The sequence below is a fragment of the Lissotriton helveticus genome, chromosome 9, assembly GCF_964261635.1.
Source record: "Lissotriton helveticus chromosome 9, aLisHel1.1, whole genome shotgun sequence".
Taxonomy (NCBI): Eukaryota; Metazoa; Chordata; class Amphibia; order Caudata; family Salamandridae; genus Lissotriton; species Lissotriton helveticus.
This window is the reverse complement of record NC_136070.1, coordinates 796,917,060-796,944,811: the sequence shown is the minus strand read 5'-3', so window position 1 is coordinate 796,944,811 and position 27,752 is coordinate 796,917,060. Positions and strand designations below refer to the sequence as shown.

Here is a 27,752-nt window from a genome sequence, read left to right as displayed (position 1 = left end):
TAAATGGCTATACCACGCAGAATTGGCTTTGAGTGCTCTTTTTAAGGCGAGTCCTAGTCACGAAGGGACCGAAGTGTTTTGAAATATATATATATATATATATATATATATATATATATATATATATATATATATATATATATAAACAAAATTATCTCTCTGCACCAATTTAAAATCGCGTCTGCTCTTGTTAAATACCTCCACTTATAACTGCTGCATATGAAAAAAACTAAATGGCATAAAACATAGATCCAGATGAATGAAATATTCCTGAGAAATATTCCTATGAGAACAACCATTTGCAATGCAATAAGGCTCACATTTGTGAGAGTTTGAGCTATTGGCTTTGCAAATGACTATGCATTTTATTTGAGTGTTTTGAAAACCTGCGAGGGAGCACTTTGCACTTCCAGTCCTTGCTTACGAGATGCAAGGCTGGCAATAACTGCACCTCTTTTACTGCCAGCCTTGCTTCTCGTAAGCAAGGACTAGTAGTAAAAAGTGCGTGTTTACGCACCTCTTGCAGCTTTTCAAAACACATAAATAAAAGGCATTGTCAATTACAATGCCAATAGCTCAAACTCTTGCAAATACGAGACCTATTGTATTGCAAATGCTTGTTTTCAAATGTTGGCAATTATAGGTCCCTGTTCAGAACAGTTTTGATTTTATTATCCCATTTCTGCTCTTTCATGCCCTCTTTCACTGTGTCACTGACAGTGCACAGGCACACTCCTCCAAATTCTAAATGTGTTTGTCTAATATTCAGGGATAGTTAAATGCGATTTTAATATTTGTACATACTAGCAGCTCACTAATATTACTGCAAATAAGAAATAAGCTCTGTGACACTCTCTCATTTCTCATATGTGAGATCCTGTTTTGATCTAATAAAGAAAAACATTATGAATGTTGCATGAAACACAAACACACTTTCTCTGCAAAAAGTTTGCAAAAGACTCACTCACCAAACACATACAAATAAATTAAAGGAATATGGGATTAAAAACAATCTATTTAAGAATTATTAAGGGTCATCGGGGCAAGAGTCCATGCATAACTGAGCTGGCCCTATCAGGGGGCCCCGTGAAAGGCTCGGCCCCTAGGCCAGAGCCCACTTTGCCCATGCCTTAAATTATAACGTCTCTGTCATGGGGGAGTGGGCGCCATAAATTGTTGTCGCAATGGGAGCCACGAGCACAAAAGCCTGCCCTGTTGGAAGGGCACACAATATGGCTGGTCCCTCAGGCAGTCTGGCGCCCGGTGTGAAGAGCTTTTATCGCCGCTGAACCACTTTGTCTACTTTCGGTGCCTTTTGTTTGCCAATTGCCGCTCATAGATTATCGGTAAATTACGAAATGGTTTTGCAGGCAGGATCGAGAAGCGTGTTCCTTGAAATCGACACGCACGATGCAGGGTGCGAGACTGCCGCCAGACTCCAGCTGGCTACCTTGAGCACCGGATTATTGTTCACTAGGGCGCCACTGTGCACAACACAAATGTACCCACAGGTTTGATGCACCCTCAGATCAGACTTTGTGCTACTTGTCTCCATTGTCACTTTATTGTGTGCTAATTAAAGCACACCATAATGACAGTTGCAATATTATAAGTAAAAACACTTTTTAAATCCGAAAACATGCAAGACTGCTCACAGTTCTAAGAATGTCCAGAGCATGTGAACCTTATGCTAAAGTGGGCACGTGTAAACGGGACTTCTTTGATGCAAGGCTAGGCTTCATTGAAAGTTCACTTCTGAGTCTTATTTGTTTAAAATGTATACAATCGTACGAATCCAAAAAGACACGCGCATACCACAGTAAATAACTAATTTATAAGCAAGAAAAACACTTAAAACGTGTATCTAAATTGCAGCAAATATAATTTCCATGATACAAGTTTAGAAACAAAACCCCGTTTATACTCCCCCTAACAAGTTAGAGAAATGGCCATTTTATATATACCTTGCAGAACACATTTAGCATGAGACATACAATTACTCGAACCTGCTCCTGGATTCCATGCTCAAATAATTTATATTTTCGATCAAGGAAATGTATTTTTGACCATGGTCCCTCTACAGATTAGATAAAATCGTGACTGCCTTTAAAGTTCATATAAAAAGCATGTTTGTTGAACAAACAGATCTGTGATGCCTTTGTGCTTTATTCAGGATTGCTGTGTGGAGTACTTACAATGGTTTACGGTTATTCTTGCAACATTCTATGTCCTTTGGAACATTTTGAACTTCGTGCCATTTCACTTTTTTTCAATAAAGTTTTTGGAAGATATTCGAAGTACAATACTGTTGCAAACCTAAGTGTCTCCTGGTTTGGTCTCCATACTTTTTTTAAGGTAGGTATTCGAGTACCAGTATTGATTGTATGCTTGCAGATTAATTCTCCCATAATGTTATCTGAGGATGTATTAATGAATACCAAAGATGTGTTTTAGCACTATACAGATGTTGCTGCATACAATTCCTCCACAATGCTAGTTTTAGTTGTCCAATAGGAGGAGAAGGTTCAGTCGCGGCCAGCATTAATCACGGTTGGGGAGGTCACGCGGGGAGCGTCACGCGGGTAAGAGGGGTACATTTAATAATAATAATAAAAAACTCCCCTGTAAACTGACTGGGTTCTGCGTTTTCTTGCCTCCTGCTCCTGCTCTCCTGCCTCCGGCAGGAACAGGAAACAGTCAGTCTCCTGGCCCTCCCCTAAGCCAATCACAATGCTGAAATGGCAGCGTTGTAATATGTGAGTTGTCGCCCAGCCAGGGGCTTAATGGGAGGCCATTTTAGCTTAATTTTTTAAGTCCTCATGTTTGACAACTTGCAAATGCATATAATCAGGTGTTATATAGTTTTGGCGCCCTGGGCCCGCTGCCGCCAGGCACAATTGCTCCTGATGTTCCTTCCAGCTCCATTCGCGGGCGGATGATGAGATCACCCGCCCAAAATCTCTCTGGCGGCACGTGTCTTAATCATTGGACCGATTCCTATCAGAGCTTTGTGTGTGCTAGTTCCAAAATGTGTGCAACTAGTGGCTCCCAAGTTTTGATTCGATTTGATGACCCATTTAGGCAGTCAAGTTTACCAATACATTCCTCTACTGATAGCCATTCAGCACAAGTGGGAGATAAACGTGAAACCCACTTAACACAGATTTCCCTACGTGCGATAATTATCAGAGTCAGTAAAAGTTGTTCTTGGAGTTTCCTAGCTCTTCCCGCAAGGTCATTATCTTCTAAAACCCCAAAGACAATCAGTGATAAGCGTACTTGCCACAGAGATGGTATATCAGCTGCAGGGAGAACTTCCTTCCATCTTCCTTCTGGTAGAGTATGGGGGCCATCTTCTGCGTGTATCAGCATCTAATTGCAGGTTGAGATCTCTTTCCTTTGCATGTTGGTTTCACAGATTTTTTTTACCCACTCCATGGCCTGACTTGCGTCTGGTTGTTCATGAGCTCAACCTGTTAATTGTAGATATTTAAACCTTGACAGCGTATTGTTTGTTTCTTGAGCAAGATAATCCCATGAGATTGTATTCTCTTCCCTTAGCAGCTGGACCCATTTTTCTATGCCGGCCTCAATAAGTGGTGTTGCCAATCAGTCCATTAGGCATACTGGCATTCCCGGGGATTCCCAAATTGGGTCCAGATGACAATAGTAGGGGATTCCAAGAAGTCTCCTAACCTGTATCCATACTTTAAATGCCGTGATTAAAACCCTAAATTGCACTTTAAAAAAAAATGTGGGTTGCCCAAATTTGAGTAGAAAACAAGATCATTGCTCTGCCAAATCATCCATTAGGGCTCCAAAACAGGACGTCCCCATTTGAAAATTGTCCGCTAGCAATATTTTGAAGTGTTTTAATTGGAAAACCCAACAGCATATTTGGAGATCTGGCAAGGTCACTCCATCATCAATTCATTTTTTTCTGCATCTTCTTCCAGGATATTCTGGCATCCAACATTATTACGGATAAGGGATGCTGTTGGCCAGTGACATAATCGATCGCACAGATCAGGTTGTGTACCAACTCGTGTAAATGACTGTTTGTCATAAACCCTTTTTGAGAGGTGTAATTTGCTCTCCTATAACAACACCCAGTCTGTTGGGCAGAATATTTGTTAAGAGCTTGTAGTCATTGTTGAGTACTGAGATTGGTCTGTATGATTCACATTTTTGCTTGTTTTAATTTGGTTTGAGGATTAGGGTGATTGTAGCGTTATTCCATTTGTCAGGAATAGTAGCATTATCAATGTAAATATGATTAAATAACGAGGTCAACTCTGGAACTATTTCCTCCGCTAATGCTTTACGAATCTCGGATGGGATACCATCTCGGCCTGGAGCCTTCCCGCTTTTTGAGTTCTTGATAGCTTTAAAGAGTTTGTCTGCGGTTATTTCTCTGTTGAGATATTGCTCCCTGTCTGATGCGGGTTTGGAAACCGAGTCTAAGTTTAGCCAACTCTCAATCTGAGACTTTGTCGCAGGACAATCCTCCATGTACAAGTTTTGGAAAAAGGCAGTAAAGGCTCTCCCGATATCTTGATCATTTTGGGGCATTTCCTCAGTTTCTTCAACTTTAATTTCTTTGATTGTGTTTCTACTCAGAGCTTCTCTTGACTTCCACACCCCTTCCCACATCCCTCCCCGTATTCATTGTGTGCAAGTTGACTAGCGTTCCATTTTTTTTGTATGATCTCGTCTAGCTATTGTGAGAGTGCTTTTTTAGCTTTGTCTATCTGTTTTTGAATCCTGGTGACCTCTTCACTGTCAATTGCATTATTCAGATCTGAGAGCCCAACAGCTATTGCCCTCTCTTGCCCAGTTATTCTACAGTTGGCTTCCCTTCTCCTGTGTGTAGCATAGCTTATCAGCCTTATACGTATCCCAGATCATAGCTGGCTGAGCGGAAGTTTTATTTATATCGAAAAACTCTAGGGTGTCTCGTTTCAGACTTGCAATTATGTTCTAATCCTCTAAAATGGATCTGTCTAACGTCCATCGTGGAGTCGGTGTTTCACTATCTAGGATTAAAACGAGTCTCACCGCAGAATGATCTGACAGGTGTTTAGGTTGCTGTGTGATTGTGCAATCTCATTACCTAACCTGGTATCAATTAAAAAATATTCTATACGAGAAGCGTGGCCATATTTTTTATTATGCTAAGTGTAGCTCGTATTGCTACCCGCCTTACGCCTCCAGGGATCTATCAACCCCATACTCTTCATTAGATTTTGTATAGCATTACTCACTTTTGGTGTATTTACCATATTATATATTATATTTTCGTTGTCTAAAAATAATTGGAATAAGTCCTGCAGGGAGGATGGTCATCTACATGTGGATTGTAGTAAGTGATCATAGAGTACGTAATGCTATTAATGTTTGCAATAACTATCAACCATCTCCCCTTAGGGTCTGCAATGACCACTAGTATTTTGGCCTGCACTGTATTTTTAATTAAGATCGCTACCCTCTTTACATAGCAATTATGGTTTGTACATGCATACTGGTTGATCCAGCTCTGGCCTTTGACAATTCCTTCCCACTCTGCTCGCCAAAGATGCGTCACTTGCAGCATTAATATATCATTTTTTGATTGTTTCAAGAACAGCAAAATTCTCATTTTTCTGGCTGGCACCCTTAAGCCATTTACATTCCAGCTTAGTATCCTTAGGCTACGGGTAGTGTAGGAGTTAGTTATTTTGAGAGGGACACCCTTTCTTTGCACTCTTCAATCTCAGTATTTTGCCACATGTAAGGACCTGATTTCTTTTTTATTGTTTCCCACTGCTCCCCACCCAGTGAATTATTGACATTACTGTATTTATAGTATCCCCTCCCCTCTATGAGGAACCCTCCCTTTAACCAAATGTGGCATTTCCATTCTGTCCTTTGCCCTCACCTCTGCATATTAGTAATTCATTGTGATGTCCGAACCTAGCCCTTAACTTTAATTTTTTTCGATCATATTTGAAACTTTTTCCGGATCTTTTAAATGAAACATATTGTTATTCCACATTATTCTTCATGTAGCAGGGAATTTTAGTTGTGCCGTGGCGCCTAGTGATCTGAGCTCCTGCCAACAACCAAACCTTTCTGCTTTCTTGCAGTGCGTAAAGCAGAACCATAAAATGGTATTAATTACCAATTTATGTTTCTGCTTCTTGCATTGCCAGAAAGAAGTGGGGAGAAACTCCGCCACCCTAGTAGAGGAGCCCCCCCTGAGAAGGTTAAACTGAACAAGGATAGGCATGGACAGTAAGTCTCACCTTTAAAAGACGAGTGCTGACCTATGGGTGCTGCCACTGCTTGACTGCACTGGCACTTCCACATTATTTATTTTTTAGGTTGAGCCTCGACAGCGCAAAACCTGTTGTATCTCTTCAGTTGGCTTGTGGCAAACCCACCGATGTCCAATGGTTGTTATCTGTGGCATTCAGAAATGCTGGCTTGTTATTGGTGCATTTGTGTAAATGTCCCTCCTTTGTGTGCTTAGATCCCTCAATGGCGATTTCACAAAGATAATATTTTTGTTGGTCATCACACTGTACAGCATGTGATGACCTCCCCTCTCCTTTCATTATTGCAGGTTTAGTTCCTCCCTTATGGCTGTTTTAGGCTTAGCAGTGCCCGACGGGGAAAAGACTGGCAGTTATTTGCATTTAAACATTTTATTTTTATATAATGAGAACGTGGTACATAGGTATTGGAGCGTTTACATCCAAACCACATACGTTTGCAGAAGGAACTGTTCATTTTTGGAAGGCACGTGGATATTGTTATTCATGATGACTGAGTGGGCGGAGTCAAGGCTGCTCTTCTTAGGTCAGTGACTCCGGTTGCTGCTCCCACTTCGTGGATTGTTTGCCACCAGGGATGACTGATCTGTCTTCTAAGGGGTGGGCGAATATCACTCTATGACCCCGCCACCAGACCAGGAATAAACCTGCCAGTTATTTCCATAAAAAAATGTAGCGCAAACTCGTTACTAAGGTATTGGAGCACTTTGCACACCACATACATTACAGAAGTAAACACTCATTTTTGGTAGGCACGCAGAGATTGTTATTCCTGGTGACTGTGTGGGCAGAGTCAAGGCTGCTCTCGTTATTCTGTGACTTCGGTTTCCGTGGAGCCAATAACGCCGTACGGTTACGGTGCTAGCCAAGCAGGTTCTTGTCCTGACCGGGGCACACACCCTGGTGCAGCTGCCAGAAGTGCAGCCCTCAGAGCTGTCACATTTTCTGTAGAAGCTCTTTGGGGCCATGGCCCAGGGCAAACCGGAGGCAGGGGGCTCTGTGGTACCTACCTGCGGCAGGTGCCTTACACCCAGAGGTGGGGTGGCCGAGAAGCATTGGGAGCCCATGTGTAGCGGCCCCCGAGCATGCATTAGTTAGTTGAATGTTTATTGTTGTTCTTCTGGCCACCTGTAGCAGATTCTGAGAGGAAGCTGGCTCATGTGGTGCTTGCTAAAAATATATCCTTGTAGAACACCAATAAATCTATACAGCAGATGGTGCAATACACACGTTACTGCAGACAGAGAGGGCTGCAATCCACACTACACACTGGGAACAGCAGGCTGTAGGAGAACAAATCTCTAACGAAAACCTGTGTAGCGAGCAGAAGAGGCATCCCGTGCCCTGCAAAGCCACCAAGCTTCAAAACAACATTAAAAAATAGCTTTTTGTGGAAGTGCGCCATCGTGGGACTTTTTTAATGTGTTCATTGTTTACCTCTCCCTGTAGATTTACTTTCATCACTCTAACCTGGGATCTTTTTTCTTTTTATTTAATAAACGTGGTCTAACTCTGTCCTCAACACTCAATGTGGTGGCAGTAATTCCCAAACTTTGGCACCATCGTTGCTGTGAACTCCACCAAGTTCAGCAGAAGTGTGTTCACGTAATGGAGTATTTATAATATGCTGCAGGGCCAGTAGCGTTAGTGCCAGTCAGTTGTTACTGTGGGCCTTCTCCAAACACTGTGCAAACTTTTCACGTGTCTTCTCCTACAGCTGCTGTTCTCTGTGAGTATGGTACGCACTTTAAGACAGTCTGATTCCCTGCCAGCAAAACGGTTCATGACAGAGCCGGAAGTGTTGCTCACACCGGTGTATTAGGAGTGGACAAATGCTACCTTTATTCCAAAGATGATTGGCCCAGGTACTATGCCTTGTGAGGTGGACAGCAGAGAGGCTAAGGGAAACAGTGGGTGTGATAAAAAGGTGGCACTAACGCTACTGGCCCGGCCAAAGTCATCGAGAAGACCGCCAACAGTCAACTGACCATCTTCCTGGAGGAGAACAATGTCCTGGACTCCTCCTAATCCGGCTTCCACAGCAACGACAGCACCGAGACCGCCCTCATAGCCGCCACTGACGACATCAGGACCATGACGAGGACAAGGACGAAACCGCGCACTCATCCTACTGGACCTCTCATCCGCCTTCTATACTGTCTGCCACCACACCCTGCGCACACGCCTCCACGACGCAGGGATCCGTGGAAAAACCCAGGACTGGATCACCTCCTTCCTCACCGGCAGAACCCAGTGAGTCCGCCTCCCCGTTCCGATCCGAAGCCACCACGATTACCTGCAGCTTACACAAGGTTCATCCCTCACCCCGACCCTTTTCAACATCTACATGGCACCGCTCGCCAACATCGTCAAAGCGCACCACCTCAACATCGTCTCATACGCCGACGACACACAGCTGATCCTCACCAAAGACCCGGTTGTCGCCAAATCCAACCTCCACGAGGGAATGAAGGCCGTCGCAGACTGGATGAAGACCAGTCGACTAAAACTGAACTCAGACAAGGCGGAGGTCCTCATCCTCGGCTCCACCCCCTCCGCATGGGATGACTCCTGGTGGCCCACATCACTTGGAGCTGCCCAGACACCCACTAACCACGCAGACAATCTGGGGTTCATTCTGGACTCAACACTCTCTATGACCCAGCAAGTCAACGCTGTCTCCTCCTCCTGCTTCAACACCCTCTGTATGCTCCGTAAAGTCTACAGATGGATCCCCACGGAAATCAGGAGAACAGTCACCCAAGCACTCAGCAGAAGACTGGACTACGGCAACGCCCTCTACGCAGGGACCACAACCACACTCCAGAAAAGAATCCAATGCATACAGAACACCTCTGCAAGCCTCATCCTCAGACTCCGCCACCACAGCGATATCGCCACCCACCTAAGATATCTGTATTTGGCTCCCGATCAACAAGAGGATCACCTTCAAACTCCTCACCCACACTCACAAAGCACTACACAATGCCCGACCAGCAAACCTCAACGAACGACTGTCCTTCCACACCCAGAACTGCCAGCTCCACTCCGCCGACCTCGACACCGTCCTACGCATTTGCCGAACAACCAATGGCAGCATATCCTTCTCCCACCTCGCCGCAAAGACATGGAACACCCTCTCCGCTCATCTGCGGCAGACCCAGGACCTGCTGACCTTCAGGAGATGTCTCAAGACCTGGCTGTTTGACCAATAGCTGCCCTGCCCCGTAGCACCTTGAGACCCTCAAGGGTGAGTAGTGCACTCTATAAATGCCTGATTGATCGATTGATACAATCTATGTTGGTGGGGAACGCACGTGCACATACTGTTGTATATGCTTTCTATGTTGAGCGTGGCTTCCACGATCGTTCTCTCATCCATGCCCAGGGAGGTCACGCTCCATTCTCTCTTGTTATGTTTTCAATGTACTTGGTTAGTGGGGCGGTTAACGTGGGAGATCGGTTATGGCATTATGTAACTGGAACTTAACCTGTAAAGACCCATTAAACCTTCCTGGATACTATCTGATGTACTCCTCTTCATTGTTCATGGATGGATTATTCTTTTTCCCACATTGGCGACGAGCGGGCACAAAGCTATTGCCCATACATATTTAAGGAATTTTTTTTTTTATTTCTACAAATCCGGAAACTTGTTTATTTTATTTTGGCATTGATCAACTACATCAAATGGATATGCTCCTGCTACGCTACTGAAGTACAAAAGGGGGTGGTGATGGACGGAGCATTTGAACCAATCAAACACTCACACCCAGTCAAAAGATCTGGGTTTGATCCATCACGGTTCTTTAGCCCACTCCGCCACCCCAGTTCAGACATGGGCTTATGCAAATCAGTCTGACCCTGTGCCTCATGGGAACAGTCCAGCCCAAACTGCCAAGCCATGCCTTCCCTGGACCGGAAACAAGCTTCCGAGGACCGGTTTCTGGCATTCCAGCCGTCTTCAGCCCGGCTTGCTTGAATCCAGTGGCAAAGTGAGCAAGGGACTCACGTCTGAGCATACCCCGCCACACTTATGGCGGCCAAAGCGGTAAAAAAGAGGGTGGTGATGGACGGAGCATCTGAACCAATCAAACACTCACACCCAGTCAAAAGATCTGGGTTTGATCCATCACCGTTCTTTAGCCCACTCCGCCACCCCGGTTCAGACATGGCTATATGCAAATCAGTCTGACCCTGTGCCTCATGGGAACAGTCCAGCCCGAACTACCAAGCCATGCCTTCCCTGGACCGGAAACAAGCTTCCGTGGACCGGTTTCTGGCATTCCAGCCGTCTTCAGCCCGGCTTGCTTGAATCCAGTGGCAAAGTGAGCAAGGGACTCACGTCTGAGCATACCCCGCCACACTTATGGCGGCCAAAGCGGTACAAAAGGGGGTGGTGATGGACGGAGCATCTGAACCAATCAAACACTCACACCCAGTCAAAAGATCTGGGTTTGATCCATCACCGTTCTTTAGCCCACTCCGCCACCCCAGTTCAGACATGGCTATATGCAAATCAGTCTGACCCTGTGCCTCATGGGAACAGTCCAGCCCGAACTGCCAAGCCATGCCTTCCCTGGACCGGAAACAAGCTTCCGAGGACCGGATTCTGGCATTCCAGCCGTCTTCAGCCCGGCTTGCTTGAATCCAGTGGCAAAGTGAGCAAGGGACTCACGTCTGAGCATACCCCGCCACACTTATGGCGGCCAAAGCGGTAAAAAAGGGGGTGGTGATGGACGGAGCATCTGAACTAATCAAACACTCACACCCAGTCAAAAGATCTGGGTTTGATCTATCACCGTTCTTTAGCCCACTCCGCCACCCCAGTTCAGACATGGCTATATGCAAATCAGTCTGACCCTGTGCCTCAAGGGAACAGTCCAGCCCGAACTGCCAAGCCATGCCTTCCCTGGACCGGAAACAAGCTTCCGAGGACCGGTTTCTGGCATTCCAGCCGTCTTCAGCCCGGCTTGCTTGAATCCAGTGGCAAATTGAGCAAGGGACTCACGTCTGAGCATACCCCGCCACACTTATGGCGGCCAAAGTGGTAAAAAAGGGGGTGGTGATGGACGGAGCATCTGAACCAATCAAACACTCACACCCAGTCAAAAGATCTGGGTTTGATCCATCACCGTTCTTTCGCCCACTCCGCCACCCCAGTTCTGACATGGCTATATGCAAATCAGTCTGACCCTGTGCCTCATGGGAACAGTCCAGCCCGAACTGCCAAGCCATGCCTTCCCTGGACCGGAAACAAGCTTCCGAGGACCGGTTTCTGGCATTCCAGCCGTCTTCAGCCCGGCTTGCTTGAATCCAGTGGCAAAGTGAGCAAGGGACTCACGTCTGAGCATACCCCGCCACACTTATGGCGGCCAAAGTGGTAAAAAAGGGGGTGGTGATGGACGGAGCATCTGAACCAATCAAACACTCACACCCAGTCAAAAGATCTGGGTTTGATCCATCACCGTTCTTTAGCCCACTCCGCCACCCCAGTTCAGACATGGCTATATTCAAATCAGTCTGACCCTGTACCTCATGGGAACAGTCCAGCCCGAACTGCCAAGCCATGCCTTCCCTGGACCGGAAACAAGCTTCCGAGGACCGGTTTCTGGCATTCCAGCCGTCTTCAGCCCGGCTTGCTTGAATCCAGTGGCAAAGTGAGCAAGGGACTCACGTCTGAGCATACCCCGCCACACTTATGGCGGCCAAAGCGGTACAAAAGGGGGTGGTGATGGACGGAGCATCTGAACCTATGAAACACTCACGCCCAGTCAAAAGATCTGGGTTTGATCCATCACCGTTCTTTAGCCCACTCCGCCACCCCAGTTCAGACATGGCTATATGCAAATCAGTCTGACCTTGTGCCTCATGGGAACAGTCCAGCCCGAACTGCCAAGCCATGCCTTCCCTGGACCGGAAACAAGGTTCCGAGGACCGGTTTCTGGCATTCCAGCCGTCTTCAGCCCGGCTTGCTTGAATCCAGTGGCAAAGTGAGCAAGGGACTCACGTCTGAGCATACCACGCCACACTTATGGCGGCCAAAGCGGTACAAAAGGGGGTGGTGATGGACGGAGCATCTGAACCAATCAAACACTCACACCCAGTCAAAAGATCTGGGTTTGATCTATCACCGTTCTTTAGCCCACTCCGCCACCCCAGTTCAGACATGGCTATATGTAAATCAGTCTGGTCCTGTGCCTTATGGGAACAGTCCAGCTTGAACTGCCAAGCCATGCCTTCCCTGGACCGGAAACAAGCTTCTGAGGACCGGTTTCTGGCATTCCAGCCATCTTCAACCCGGCTTGCTTGAATCCAGTGGCAAAGTGAGCAAGGGACTCACGTCTGAGCATACCCCGTCACACTTATGGCGGCCAAAGTGGTACAAAAGGGTGTGGTGATGGACGGAGCATCTGAACCAATCAAACACTCACACCCAGTCAAAAGATCTGGGTTTGATCCATCACCGTTCTTTAGCCCACTCCGCCACCCCAGTTCAGACATGGCTATATGCAAATCAGACTGACCCTGTGCCTCATGGGAACAGTCCAGCCCGAACTGCCAAGCCATGCCTTCCCTGGACCGGAAACAAGCTTCCGAGGACCGGTTTCTGGCATTACAGCCGTCTTCAGCCCGGCTTGCTTGAATCCAGTGGCAAAGTGAGCAAGGGACTCACGTCTGAGCATACCCCGCCACACTTATGGCGGCCAAAGCGGTACAAAAGGGGGTGGTGATGGACGTAGCATCTGAACCAATCAAACACTCACACCCAGTCAAAAGATCTGGGTTTGATCCATCACCGTTCTTTAGCCCACTCCGCCACCCCAGTTCAGACATGGCTATATGCAAACCAGTCTGGCCCTGTGCCTCATGGGAACAGTCCAGCCCGAACTGCCAAGCCATGCCTTCCCTGGACCGGAAACAAGCTTCCGAGGACCGCTACTGAAGCAAAATTCTACGTACTATTCTCTTCGTTATTTTTTTTTTATCTTCGTAACAATCGGCTCCCCTGTTTTCTGTGCCTCTGCACTTATACTAAAAGTCACAGCGCACAACTTGCACGAGGATGGCGTGAGTATAGAAGATTGGAAAGGTAGATGGTTTTAATTCTCTAAAGAAGTGAGTATTGAACGCTGCTTTGCATCTTTTGAAAGTGCATTTCGGTTCATTCGCCCGCTTTCAAATAGAATCCTCGAAACCTCCATGACTACCATCTCATGCCTTTGAACCTTCCCCTTCTACATGCAGAGAGCACGCATTCACGTCATTAAAGGAAGATTCGATTCCACTGCGTTACACTGCGCAGGCTAACCTTTAACCCTACGTGCCTCAATTATTTTTTATTTTACTGCCACACAGTTACGGTGATCCTCACACTGCTGATTTTAGAAGCGCACTCCACACATATTGTTCCTGGAAGTAAGATAACCTTTGGTTACACACACACCGATTGTTGTGAAGTACATTTTCCAGAGAAAGGAAATCGTTGGTGACACACACTCCGCGTGTTGTGAGGTACATTATTTGACATTTACCCACAATTTTTTTATTTACCATTAAATTAAACAAGGCCATAGGATTCAATGACTTGAAAGCCAATTGCATTTTCACGTTTTAAGTGTTTTCTTATGATGACATACTCATTTTAAAATGTAATGTGCTTATAAGCCTATTTCAACATTTTTTAGCATTATCTTTTACTGTTGTTATTGTTCCTTAACATGTCTGTTATTGTAGTGCCTCCTTCCTTCCTCACATCATCTGGTGAGCCTTCAATGGCATGGGAAGTGTGGAAACCTGTGTTTCTGGCCTACGTTGAGGTTATGGAAGGAGAGGATTGTGAATCTGAAAGAAAATTATCCCTATTAAAACATTGTCTAGGAGGATTTGGATTAAAAGAGTTTAAAACCTTAACTGATTTAGTCAATCCTGGGAGAATTAATGTATCCCAGTATGCTTCTTCAACACTCAATCTGGGTTTTGGAAAAAACAAAAACGTGGTTATGGAAAGATTCATATTTATTCACACAAACAACAACCTGATGAATCAATTGGAGACTATGTATCAGCACTCAGGTCTCTTGCAGCCTCTTGTGATTTCGAACATATCTCATATGAACAAGTACAAAGAGACCAAATATTAATGAGAACAAATAGTAAAAAAGTTCTGGAAAAATTGTGGTCCACCTCTGATCTATCATTAAATGCGGCTATCGACATCGCCAAATCTATCAAACATTCTGGAAAATTTGTAAAAGAAATCAGAGGCAACGAAAAAGGAGATGTATTTATTGTCAATAGAGAGTCCAAAGACCTTAACAAACACAAAAAGACTTTCAACCAATGGATTGACAACTCCAACAAAACTGAGAGCAAATACAAGAATTCTAACACAAAAGTTGAAAGACTCAATCCACCGCTACTCTGTTTCTGATGTGGAAGTAATAGTCATTTAGCGAACTTTAAGGGTTGTCCTGCTGTTGATAGTGTGTTCTAAATGCAATAAGAAGGGCCATTTTAGTAAGTTCTGTAAAACTACTCCAAGAAGGGTTCATTATATACAATGTTTAGATGATGATGACACTCCCTATGATAAGGATGACAATGCGATCAATACAGTGATCAATGTTTGCAATGATGATGGGGTTTCAAAATTTCCATCTTGTTTCATCAATGTTGATGGAATCAGTTTGAGATTTTTGGTAGATTCTTGTGCTTGGTATTCCATCATTTCTTCAAAAATGTTCTACGAGAATTGGCCAAACAGACCTTTGATTCATCCTGACGTGTCTCCTGGGGGTTACACTAGGCACAAGATTGACCTAATATGTTACTTTTCTGCAGATCTCAAATTTTCTGGTCATCATACTTTCAGCAAAATTGATGTTGCAAAGTCAGGGAAATTGCGCCTAGGATGACCACATCAACAAGAATTGGGTATTAGACTTGATCCCAGAGCCAACCCCCACCCCTGTTTTTGCCATTGATTCTTTTGCTCATTACAAACCTATTTCCAATGATAAATTAGTCAGAGAATGTCCAGGGGTTTTCAGTGGAAAACTAGGGAAATATCAAGGATTTGAACATGTTATTAAACTACATGACAAATCCACACCCATTCGCCATAAAGTAAGGAACGTCCCACTTTCTTATGGGGGCAAGTTGAAAGATATGCTAAAGAATCTCTGCAATGAGGGCATTATAGAACCTATAGAGTCCTCCCCATGGGTTTCTCCCATAGTTATTTCAGTAAAATCTTCAGGCGAACTCAGGCTGTGTGTGGATCTACGCAGTTTGAATCGTGCCATTTGGGTTGATGCTCACCACCTTCCCAATCTGCATGAAATGGTATCTACTTTGGCTGATGCGCAAGTACTTTCTTGCATTGATTTAGCAAGCGCGTATCACCAAGTAGTTCTTTCTGAAGACTCTAAAAATTTGACTGCGTTTATTACACCACAGGGCCTTTTCAGATATTGCCGCATGCCGTTTGGCCTGACTAGTGCTGCATTCGTTTTCCAGAGATTGATGAAAGGAACTCTAGAGGGATTATCTGGTGCCATCGCTTTCCAGGACGACATCTTGGTATACGGAAAGAATGATGAGGAGCATGACCGTAACTTATACAATGTCTTAGCAGCCTTATCTGAGAAGGGCCTTACTCTTCGCTTGGATAAATGCAAAATAAAAACAAAGGAGGTAGAATATCTGGGACACACAATTAGTGGGAAGGGCATCAAACCCAAACAAAAACACATTGAAAGTATCGGTAATGCTCCTTTCCCTTGTTCAGAAGAACAGTTAGTTGCGTTCCTTTGCCTAACTGAATTTTACGCAAAGTTTATCCCAAATTACTGAGCAAAAGTTGATCCTTTCAGATCTGCTTAAGAAATATGCTAAGTACATATGGTCAAATGACATGTCTGAAGCATTCCGAAAATTGAGGAAATGTATTGTTAATGCACCATGTTTAAAACCATTTGTCCCGGGGGAAAAAATGTATAGTAATGGTAGATGCCAGTAGTTTGGGTGGTGGTGTCTTACTACAAATAGACAATGGCAATGAATGGATTGTAGCCTATGCCTCCAGAGCTTTCAGAGAAGCAGAAAAACTACTCCCTCGTTGAAAGAGAATTGCTTGCTTGTGTATGGGGTGCAGAACACTTTAGAAGTTTTTTGTGGGGTACTGGGTTTATTATCAAAACTGACCATAAACCACTTGTATTTTTATTGTCTCCTGGTGGAGGTAGATCAATGTCTGCATGGTTAGCTCGATTATCCTCGAGATTACAATCTTTCCGCTTCTGTATTGAGTACGTTCAAGGAAAGGCAAATATGCATGCTGACTGTATGTCTAGGTTACCTATTGCAAAGGATGAAATGTATCAGGACGATGATTGTGAAGTAGCTTTCACCACACATGATGTGAACCTAATACCAGGGGGTAAACCTAGTTTGTGCGAAGAAATCTGGATATCTGAAATGGAAAAGGATGTTGAATTAAATACTGTGAAGAAATACATTGTGCAAGGTTGACCGGAATATAGGAAGTTGTCTGGTGATATGATGAGTTTTTCTAAGATTCACGATGAATTAGCTATTGAAAATGGTTTGGTCATGAGAGATGATGAAATAATTCCACCCTTTTCTCTGAGAGACACTATCATGGATATTGGTCATGAGGGACATCTAGGGATTTCCTTCACTAGGAGATGAATTAGCGAAGCATTATGGTGGCCTGGAATAGATTCCTCTGTTGAGCACTTCGTAACGTCTGTGTATCAAATGTTTGAATAGTGATAAATCAGCTACTGCCTTGCATGTTGAATCTCACCCTGTTGATTTTCCTATTGCTCCATGGAGGTAATTGGGTTTAGATATCATTGGTCCGTTTCATGTCTTACCCAAAAATTAATGTTTTGGTTTTGTCCTAATTGACTACTTCTCAAAGTGGCCTGATGTCAAGATGGTCAAAGAGGTCACCTCACAATGTGTGATTAAGTTTCTTGATGATATTTTTTGCGGAGAAGGGATTCCGCAAGAAATTGTTATGGATAATGGTCCTCGAAACATTAGTAAGGAGATGGAGTTATATTTTTAAAAATGTGGTATAACTCAAAGAAAGATAGCTGTGTTTCAACAAGAGGCCAATGGTCAAGTGGAACGTTTTAACCGTGTTGTGAAGGAAGCCATCCAACTATCTATAAAGGGAGGTCTGAATTGGAGTAATGCTTTGCAATCCATGTTACTAGCATATAGGCCCTCACCCAATTCAGTCACTTTGGCTAGTCCATTTGAATTCTTGAGGGGACGCAAAACAAGTACTAGTTTGGTTCCGTGGTGGTTAAAAAACGGTTTAAGTGATGACAAATTGACTGCTATTGACAATGATGTAGTTAAGCAAAAGGTCAAGATGTACAAAGAAAGAATGAAACATGTTATGGATAAGAAGAGAGGGTCTGCAGGCAAACAAAAAATTGCTATTGGTGATCTTGTTTGTTTAAGAAGAAAAGAAAACGTTTCTAAAGGTTCTCAATGTTGGTCAGATCCAAAGAAAATTATAGAATAGAAGGAAGAAGTGTTTGGAATATGAACAGGATCTCTTTGTTCAAGAACATTTCCCACTCATCTTGGAATCCTAGCAAAAATGCAGGTTTAGATGATGTTCACAGTGTTGTTTCCTCCAAACAGGACCCTGGTTGCTCATATTGGAACAATGATTCTACCAGGAGGAAATGTGAACATCACTGTCCCGAAAGATTAAAAGATTATGTTATAGATTAGTGTGTATATATATATATATATATATATATATATATATATATATATATGGAAGGAAAAAAATAAAGGGGGAAGATGTGTTGTTCATGCTTTCTATGTTGAGCGTGGCTCCCACAAGAGTTCTCTCTTCCACGCTCCATTCTCTCTTGTTATGTTTTCAATGTACTTGGTTGGTGGGGCGCTTAACGTGGGAGATCGGTTATGGCATTATGTAAATGGAACTTAACCTGTAATGACCCATTAAACCTTCCTGGATACTATCCGATTTACTCCTCTTCATTGTTCTTGGATTAATAATCTTTTTCCCACACATACCAACTGATTAATGGACATGGAAGACAGGCAAGCAGAGGCACCTTGTATTCAAAACCTCTATATCTGGTCATTTGACATTACGATTACTGCAACTAGAAACCACCGTTTAAAGTGCGCACCCTGCTCTTTAGGTAGCACCTGGTTTTGGTTAACTAAAGCAGCTGTAGCAGACATATATTTAGCAAAACACCAGTGAGGCAATAAAGCCCAAAATAGTTTTTAACTACTCACGTATTTTATTTAATGGTCTTTCACAATTGTAAGCTGATCCTTAAATCTCTGCAAGTTACTCAGGTCTTCCGTATCAAACTGTTTAGTGCACCCAGCATTTCATGATGTGCTATGATTTTGTACTAATGTGGTGACAATGCGGCTGCTTTCTGTATTGTTTTATGGTACGAAAGAAGCATTCTTTTAGACTTTGTTACTTAGCCAGTATGTTTAATTGTAAGTTCCTGCCTACTTGCATTTTGCTGGGGAAAGATGTGACAAATCCATGGTTGAACTGAGAAAGCTTTATATTTCCGTGAACAAGACAACATTCTTAGTAAGTACCACACAGTGTGATATCACTTTAACACCTAAATGCAGCAATCAGCAAAAGACCATTGGCATGCCATTGTGCCTTACAGGGCCTGCCTCTGCACAGCAAAACAAGTAGCAGCATTTTTTGTAACCGTATCTGTTTGAGCTAGAAGAGTTTAAAAAAATCTCTGTTAGACTTGGCCTCTTTGCCGTGGTTTCCCCTGACTTTTTGCCTCTACCGTCTGTATATTTGATGTTGTGCTGGATTTCATTTTTGCTGGCTTAGATGCTTTGGGCACTTTACCACTGCTGATCAGTGTCAAAGTGCAAGTGCTCCCTGTGTAAATTGTTATTACAATTGGTTCTCCTTAATTGGCATATTGGATTTACTGGTAAGCCCCTAGTAAAGTGCACTGAAGTGTGTCAGGGCCTGTAAATCAAATGCTACTACTGGGCCTGCAGCACTGATTGTACCACCCACAGGAGTAGCTCTGAAAAGGTAACTCAGGCCTTCCACTGCAGTGTCTGTGCACAGTTGTAAACTGCCATGTCGACGTGGCATGTGCACCCACATGCTAGGCCCTAATCTTCCCCTTTTCTACATGTAAGACACCCCTATGGTAGGCCCAAGGTACCCCCTTGGGCAGGGTGTAGTGTATGTGAAAGGTAGGACATATACTGGTGTTTCTGGCATGTCCTGATAGTGAAATACTGCCAATTTCGTTTTCCACTATTGGAAGGCTATCTTGCTCAATAGGATAGAATGGGAGTTTACTGATAACATCTTATAAATATAACTTCCCATTGGAATATATAGAGAAATATATAGAGAAATATAGTTTAGGCTCGCTGAACTCAGAATTTAATAACATCTTTTAGTAAAAATGTTTTTTAAATTGTGTTTGAAAATGCCACTTTTAGAAAGTAATCTAACATCAACACGCATGCCAATACTGATACAAGATCAACAAATTACTTCCTCAAATCACACCTGACACTCATTGTGATTGAAAAGAAAATTCATTTACTTATTCTTTGGTTTCCAAAGGAATTTGTGATCCAATTTTGTCAAGCAATCTCATTTTTTTGCACAATAGTCTATTAATGAATTTTCTATAGACCAGAGAAAATAACGTCACGTACATAACATATATTCCATATAGTGTTTATACAAATATTTTGGACAGCACTAAATATTGACAGGACAACAAATAAAAAAGCAATAAAGCAAGCTCAGGTTCCAAACAAAATTCTCATCCTACATAAAGGAATCACATAAATGCAACAAAAACGGGGGTGGTTGGAGAACAGAACAGAAGGGTTGGAGAGTATTTTTGAGAAATACTTTGTATTACTTTTTTAGTCTGAACAGTGTGATATTCAGTTAACCCAGCTAGTTTCTTCAGTGAAATTTAAAGCAATTGTTTGAACATAAGTGTATAAAAGGGTTAGCCTGATAATAAATGCATGTTCACTTGTTTGGTCGAAAACGTGGTTAACGCGCTTTGAACACCTACATACTTTAGGGGGGATCTCCTCAGGACATGGAACCAAAACAAAGCTTCTGCGGGATTGTCCAATCTCTAGACCAAAAATCATTTCTTGGTGAAACCCTTTGGATATTGGCTTCAAGCTTAAAGAGTGCTCAGGTTGGGTGATAATTGGCAATTCAGTTATGTCCGAAGTGGTGGGAAACACGCTGTGCTTTTGTAGATAAAAAGAGGAGGATGCTGTTTTTAAACCGCGCCTTGTAGTATATGGTATTTGTCGTTGGCTTTGGCACAAGGTTGCATTTATGTCCTTAAATCGCTCTACTAGGGAAACCGCATTTAATGATGTTTACGTAGCAGCAACAAAACCGTGCCCGGGTCAATCCCACAAGCCAATCGTCACGGCGAGCATGCGTGTTGTTGCTGGCTTATGTAGATTGGCCTAGCTTTGCTGAATATGGGCCAGAACCTTCTATTGTTGATCACTTTGAGAAACTAGGCATTTTATTGTTTAACCATTCTGTGTGCTTCTGACTGTTTGTGTACTGCCTGTCTGGTTTTAGAGTGACAGGGGCTGGGGATGTGCATTCACTGTAAATAGTCAGTGGTGGGGAGGGATTGAGGTGTGCCTGGCCCATCCTGGATGGCTCAGAGCTGAGCTGAATATGGCTCAGCTCAATTTAGAGTAGTGGGAGGAGATTTCCTTGCACCTGAATGGTGCCTGTCTCTACAATGTCTGTACAATGCTGTCTCCTACCCCTGTGGTCATACTGCACCAGTGACGCCAGAACAGGTTTGGACTGGGCTCCAAGGACCTTGCACAATGAGAACAAAGACATTTTTGGGTATAAGTATTAGATCTAAAACCCCAGAACTGTAGATCATTTCTGGAATCCAAGAGGAAACTTTTGCCAAGGAGAAGAGCTGGAGAAACTGAAGGAGAAATACTGCCCCTTTGCTGTGTTCTGTCTGGGGATGGCCTGCAGTAGCTGATTCTGCCAAGGAAAGGATAAGGACTTTGCTGTGTGCTGTGTCCCCTGCTTGAGGAAGATCTCCAAGGGCATGTGTGTACATGCCTCCTGTTCTGAAGTCTCAGGGACACACAGACTTCACCTCCAGCTCCCCTGAACTTCCTTGCTGGGAGTTCCGACCTGCCAAGCGGTGCATGTGACTGTGTTGGGCCTCTGGATGTTGTTCCTGCTGTTGGGAGCTAGAAAAGCAATGCAACTACAAGAAAATTGCTGCATCACTCTTTTTCAAATTCAAATTCGTCTTCATTCGATCATAAATAATCATAAAAGACACATATAACAATACAAGTAGTTAAAATTCATGGTCGGTATTTTGTTTTAAAAAACATGTTAAACATATCATGGTGGAATTCTGTTAAAATTCTAGACACATATCAACAATAAAAATGATTATAAATCCTTTCCTACGAAAAAAAATAAAAAAAACATTATGTCTATTCACACAGGTTATGGCTAGACCTTCATTCTTATGAGCAGAATATATCAGAAAAGACTAAAACACAGTACACTCAACACAATCATGTTACGTAGAACCTTGCAAACGAATCCTTCTAGGGCCCACGTCCAGCTCCAAAATGTAGCCATAGCAGTAACTATGACTTCACTAGTATTAGTTTTTAAGATACGCAAAGCCGTTTGACAAGATCTTGATCCTATTATAGCGCAAACTGGCTTAAGCCATTTATGACGAGGGCCCTTGTATGCAGGGCATACAAACAGGAAATGCGGTAAGGTCTCTTCCTCACATGGGCAGAGGTGACATTTTGTTTCTTGATTGATCCCCCACTTTTTAGTAAAAGATTTTAGGGGGAGAGAGCTCACTCTAAATTGGTGATAGTGTTTCCTGTCACCAGGGCTCATGATGGTATCCCAATAAGCCTCCAGCCTATATTCAATTTTGTGATCCAGAGAGAGACGTGTTAGGGAAGCACCATTAACCAGAGATAGAAACTTTTGGCTAGCCATGTCCCTGTATATGGCTTTAAAATGTATTTTTGAAGGGAAAGAATTCCCTTCAGGGTTCTCCCACAAATGGATAAGGCCAATAGAGTGGCCTTATTCTTTTATAACCATGTAATTTAGTTGGATTTATCAGCTTCTCTAATATACTTGACTGCTCGTGCATAATGAGCTAACTCCGGGGTAGTCCATAGTCTTCGCCAATAGACCAGAGGTCTAAAACCCGCAGCCTCCTCAAAAGAAACGCAACCCAGATCTTCAAATAATGGTCTAAGAAGTGTGGATTGAGGCAGGCCGGTCAATGCCCTCAGAAACTTGTTCTGAGCTTGGACTAATGGAACTAGATTTTCGAAGCCCAAAGTTCAGCTCCATAAATAATTGAAGCTCTAACCTTCCCTTGGTAAATAGTTAAAGCAGGTGCAACTGGTTTGGTTTGGGATCGCCAGTGTTCTTTTAAAAGGGCCCCTGCTAGTTGGTTGTGACTCAAGACCAACAAATCCATCTGTGGCTTCCAGTTCAACCTTTTGCCCATAGTAATGCCCAGATATGTAAAGGAGTCAGTTGGTTCCAGGGACGAATTATTCTTTTCTACTCTAGCTTTCAAATTTTTTTGTTTATGCAAGACCATGAACTTGGTCTTGTCAACAATGACTACAAGGTCGTGGTCTTTACAAAAAATACTAAATTGGTCGAGGAAACAGACCCCTACCTAACTCCCTTGTTCACAGGGAAACGTTCTGTTAGCTCACCCTGTTGACCCCAATGGACTTGGGCATAGGTAGATTCATGTCATTTTATGATGAACAATAAGATCTCCGCGGGCATCCCTGATTCCTTAAGACTGTCCCATAGCTTGTTACGGGTGACTAGATCAAATCCAGATTTAAGATCTATAAATGCTGCACACCGGGTCCTCCCAGCTAGGATCACTGTATTCTAGTATATCAACATAATTCTAAAGACTTGGTCGATAGTGCTAACATGGGAACAAAATCCTGCTTAATAGGTGGATAAAATTTTGTTGTCATCAAACTAATTGTTAACCTGTATAGCACTAATCTGGCCACCAGCTTTTGCATCGTGTCTATAAGGCTTATGATCCGATAATTAGACAGATTGGCATGATCTCCCTTTTTGTAAATGGGTATAATTTCAATCGCATGCCAGGAGTTCGGAATGGGGGCGCCTCTGGCCAAGCCATTCGTAAAAATAAAAATATATTTGACCCAGTTCTCCCGATCAGATTTAAATATGTCGACCGGGATACAATCCAGGCCCAGGGCCCTGCCTGCAGTTACCCGATCAAGGGCACGCTCAATGTCCACTAGGGTAAATGTTAGGGCTTGATCCGAGGCTACACAATGGTACTGCCCAGGGCTATTTGCAGGGGATGAAAATTGGGTCTGGTAGTGTGCAACCCAAACTTCTGGGGCGACATTGTTGACTGGTACCGGACCGGCATTATCACTGCCCCACTTAATTAGTTGCCAGAATATGTACCAATTTTTTTCATTACTCGCGTCTAACAAGTCCCTCCATCTGTTTTCGTCAAAGGCCTTCTTTGCCCGGTGTTGGGTTGCCTTATAGTCAAACCTAAATTTCCTTACCTCCTGCATTGAACCTGCCCTTATTGCTTTAGACAAATCCCTATAGGCTATCCAACATGCCCCGTCATACCTCTTAGCTGACTTGTGGATAGGGTACATATTGTTTTTTTTTTTGGATTTAGAAAAAGAGGATCTCAGCTTAGCAAACAGGGCCTCATGAGCTGATGTAAGGGCAGGAAGAGTGTCCTCATTAAGGTCAAGTTGTGTGAGGGCAATGATAGAATCTGCGAGTGTTGACTTAATCCGATTTAGGGTGCCCTCATCCTCAGAAATCTGAGCCCATTTAAACCTACGGGAGTTGTTGGACAGAATAACAGCTGCTGTTGCAATATCCGTTGTACCCCTCGAGAGTGGGCGGGACTTTGCCTCTAAAGATAATATCAGGGGATCATGATTGCTCTCTGGTCTTTTCAGGACCTCCATGTCCCTTACCCTCTGCCAAAATTCTAAGTTAATGAGGAAGTAATCGATCCTACTGCTTCTTAACTCGTTGGTATAGGTGGGGTTACCTTTACTGTCTGATGTTGCATTGGCAGCCCGGAGCCCCCTCTCCAGTGTTAAACTTTTTAACTGTAGGACAGCTTCTGTCCATTTCTTAATTGGAGCTAACATCAGAGACAGAAAACCCCAGGTAGTATCCTCATCACCAGTGAGGTTATCATCTTCTAGACCAAGTGGCTCGAACGTGCAGTTGAAGTCCCCCGCATCACTCTTTTTGCAGCAGTTTTTCTGACGCAGCACCGCTGTGCGAGAAGAAATGCCGCACCGCTGCCGAAACCGACGCAGCTTGTGTCGCTGATGCAAGAACTGACACACCAAGGGGTCGCAGCTGAAGAAAATAACGCAGCACCGCTCTCTGCCATCGCATCCCGGATTTCCATGCATAGTACCGGTGCAGCAAGTTTTCCCGACGCACCACCAGTGGACCAGAACCGTCTCGGTATTGATGCTTCATTTATCCCTACAGACCGGACTCGACAAATCACCTCTCCTGCATGCAGCAGAACTGTCGCCTTGCCTCCCCAGGGTCTCAGGAACTGATGCATCTCTTTGTTTTTCAATGCTTCCCATCTCTGTTTGGCCTTGTGAAATTTGTCACAGTACAGGTACCTTGAGAGAAATTACGAATCCATAGTTTTCTATGAGCCAAGTTGTTTGAAACCTTTTTAAAGTCATATTCTTATTACATATATGTTGGATTTTTGTCATTTTGGTCTGGTTGAGTTTAGATAAAGATACTTTAGTATTCTAAGCTGGTGTGGTGTCCATTTGTGGTGTTAGCACTGTATTACTGTGTGTTTTGAGTAGAAATACTTTACACATTGCCTTTGGGATAGGCCTGTCTGCTCTTGCTAAGCTACCCAGGGGTTCAGTAGGGTTCATCTAAAGTGTGTATCCTCTATACCCTGACCAAAAGCAAGGGTCCATATTTGGACATAGGTACCTACCTCTGCCAACTAGAGACCCCCAATTCTAACAATCTGCAAATCACGTAGAAAATTAGGGGTCATTTGGCAACCCCTCTATTCCATAATTATGCAGAAATCTCAGCACTGCAGAATCACATCATTCTAGTGACCCTTATTCTTATCTTCCACAGAATAAAACGGGCCACTCAAAACGAGCGTCCTAATGTTTTTTCGCAAAATTGGAGGTAAAACCGTTTTGGGCAATTTGCTGTTTGTGACAGCATTTACCACCGAATTTAGCATTTTTAGAACTGAAGCCTTCCGTTTCTGCACTTGTCAATGCAGCCTTTTTCACTACTGTTGTGAAGTTAGCAGACTAGTGGTTGTGGGTGGAGACAGGGGAGGGCAGGAAGAGGAGGAGCGGGAGCGAGGGGAAGGCAGTTAGAGTAGGGACAGGAGACAGGCAGGGAGCATGAGAATAAAGCTCCAGTAATCATATCTAACTGTGTCTGTAGTTATTGTAGCAGGATGCTACAACTGGCGACGAGGGTGGGATCCAGTCAAACCCACTGCCTGCAGAAAGTCTAGAGAGACACCCTGTCCCCGGCAGTACCAAGAAAAGAAAATGCTGCAGAGAATTGCGAGTCGCTGATGCCCCAAGAGAAGAGGCCAGCAGCAGGCAACCTGCGCCCCCCCCCCCTCATGAGGGAGCTGTGAGGGGCTGCGCATCCGAGCGCTGAAAGGCTCGAAGAAAGGAGAAGCGGAGCGCGCCGACACGCGACCCCGCCAGAAGCGTGAGCATTAGCAGTGCAGAGATCGGGCGCCTACTCCGACCCTGCTGTGTGCCCCAAAGTGAAGGAGAAGTACCCCCAGCGTCGAGGACGACGTCCGTCACGACCGCCCAGCAAGAGCGACCAAGCGACGGGAAGCCCGGGCCTGAAATCCCGCCGCCGGTGAAATCCTCACGCTTGATGCGTGTAAGTCGGCAGATCGCCGCGAAGGAAAAGTGGGAACGTGCAGAGCAAGGCGGGAGCCCACCCCAACCTCACCTGGTTGCTGTGGTGGCCAAAGAATAGTGATAGCTGGAGCGCGCTGCCCTGTGACTGCTGACCGGTGAGTCTGGAGTGCCTGCGCCGAGAGAGAGAGAAAGCCTCGTGTAACTGTACTGACGGCGGCCATCTTAGAGTCAGGCGCTCGTCAAGACAGACCCCTTGGTTTTCAACGGGCGGCCATTTTGAAGTCAGGCACCAAGGAAAGGCAACAAGCACTGGCAAAGAAATAAGCATTGGTAAAGAAACAAGCATTGGTACCCAGCAACAAACAAGCATTGATAAAGAAACAAGCATTAGTACCTGAAAACAAACAAGCATTGGCAAAGAAACAAGCATTGGTACCCGAAAACAAACAAGCATTGATACCCGAAATTAATCAAGCATTGGCAAAGAAACAAGCATTGGTATCTGAAAATAAACAAGCATTGGTGAATTCAAGTGAGTGTGACAGAGACATAAACAAACACTGCAACGATGTCTGATGAAGATCGACAGCCGCCAGACGTCAAGCCTACGGTCCCAGGTGGGTCACACCTGCAAGCGCCCGAGCCCCTCAAAGTGACCACTGGGGGAACCATGGGCCCCAAATGGCAAGAATGGTTCGAAGAATTCGAAGAATATATCGAAGGATCAGAAGTGACTGAAGATAAAAAGAAGTTGATTGCCCTGCGTAACTTGGCGGGGCGGGAAATTGTCAAAATAATTAAGGACATTCCTGCCACAGAGGCGGACACATATGACAAAGTGCGTGACGCACTGAACAAAAGGTTCCTTCACAAAAAGAACGTCGACTATGAACGACACACCTTCCACTCAGCACGTCAAGGGAAGGAAGAACCGATGAGTGCTTTCATGATGCGACTGAGGAGACTAGCCAAGCATTGCGCATTTGATAACTTCTCTACTGATGCTGCAGTAAAATCACAAATAATTGATGGTTGTCACTCCGACCAACTGAGGAGACGGTTGCTGAGGAAAGAACATACACTAGATGAGATCGAGGAGATGACACGGATCTTTGATCAAGCGGAGGAGCATGCAGCTGCCATCGAAACAGGGCACAAAGGGAGTCGCGAGTTAGTGCGACGTGTGCACGCCAGAAGTGACCAGCGAAGGAGCTCGAGAGACAAGCAGTGGAGGTCACGCCCGTCATCTCGTCAGGAACAATCACGACATCAGCGGCGAGAACCGTGGAAGAAAGAAAGAAGATCTGAAAATATAAGGAAGTGTTTTCGGTGTGGGTATGATTACCCCATGTGGATAGCTGC

The 27,752-nt window shown here is 44.3% G+C and overlaps 1 protein-coding gene across 2 annotated transcripts in view; it reads right to left on the bottom strand.

The window, feature by feature from the left end:
• LOC144782981 (prolactin-releasing peptide receptor-like) overlaps window positions 1-27,752 on the bottom strand; it is a 322,613-nt gene that overhangs the window by 106,520 nt on the left and 188,341 nt on the right. The window lies entirely within an intron of this gene.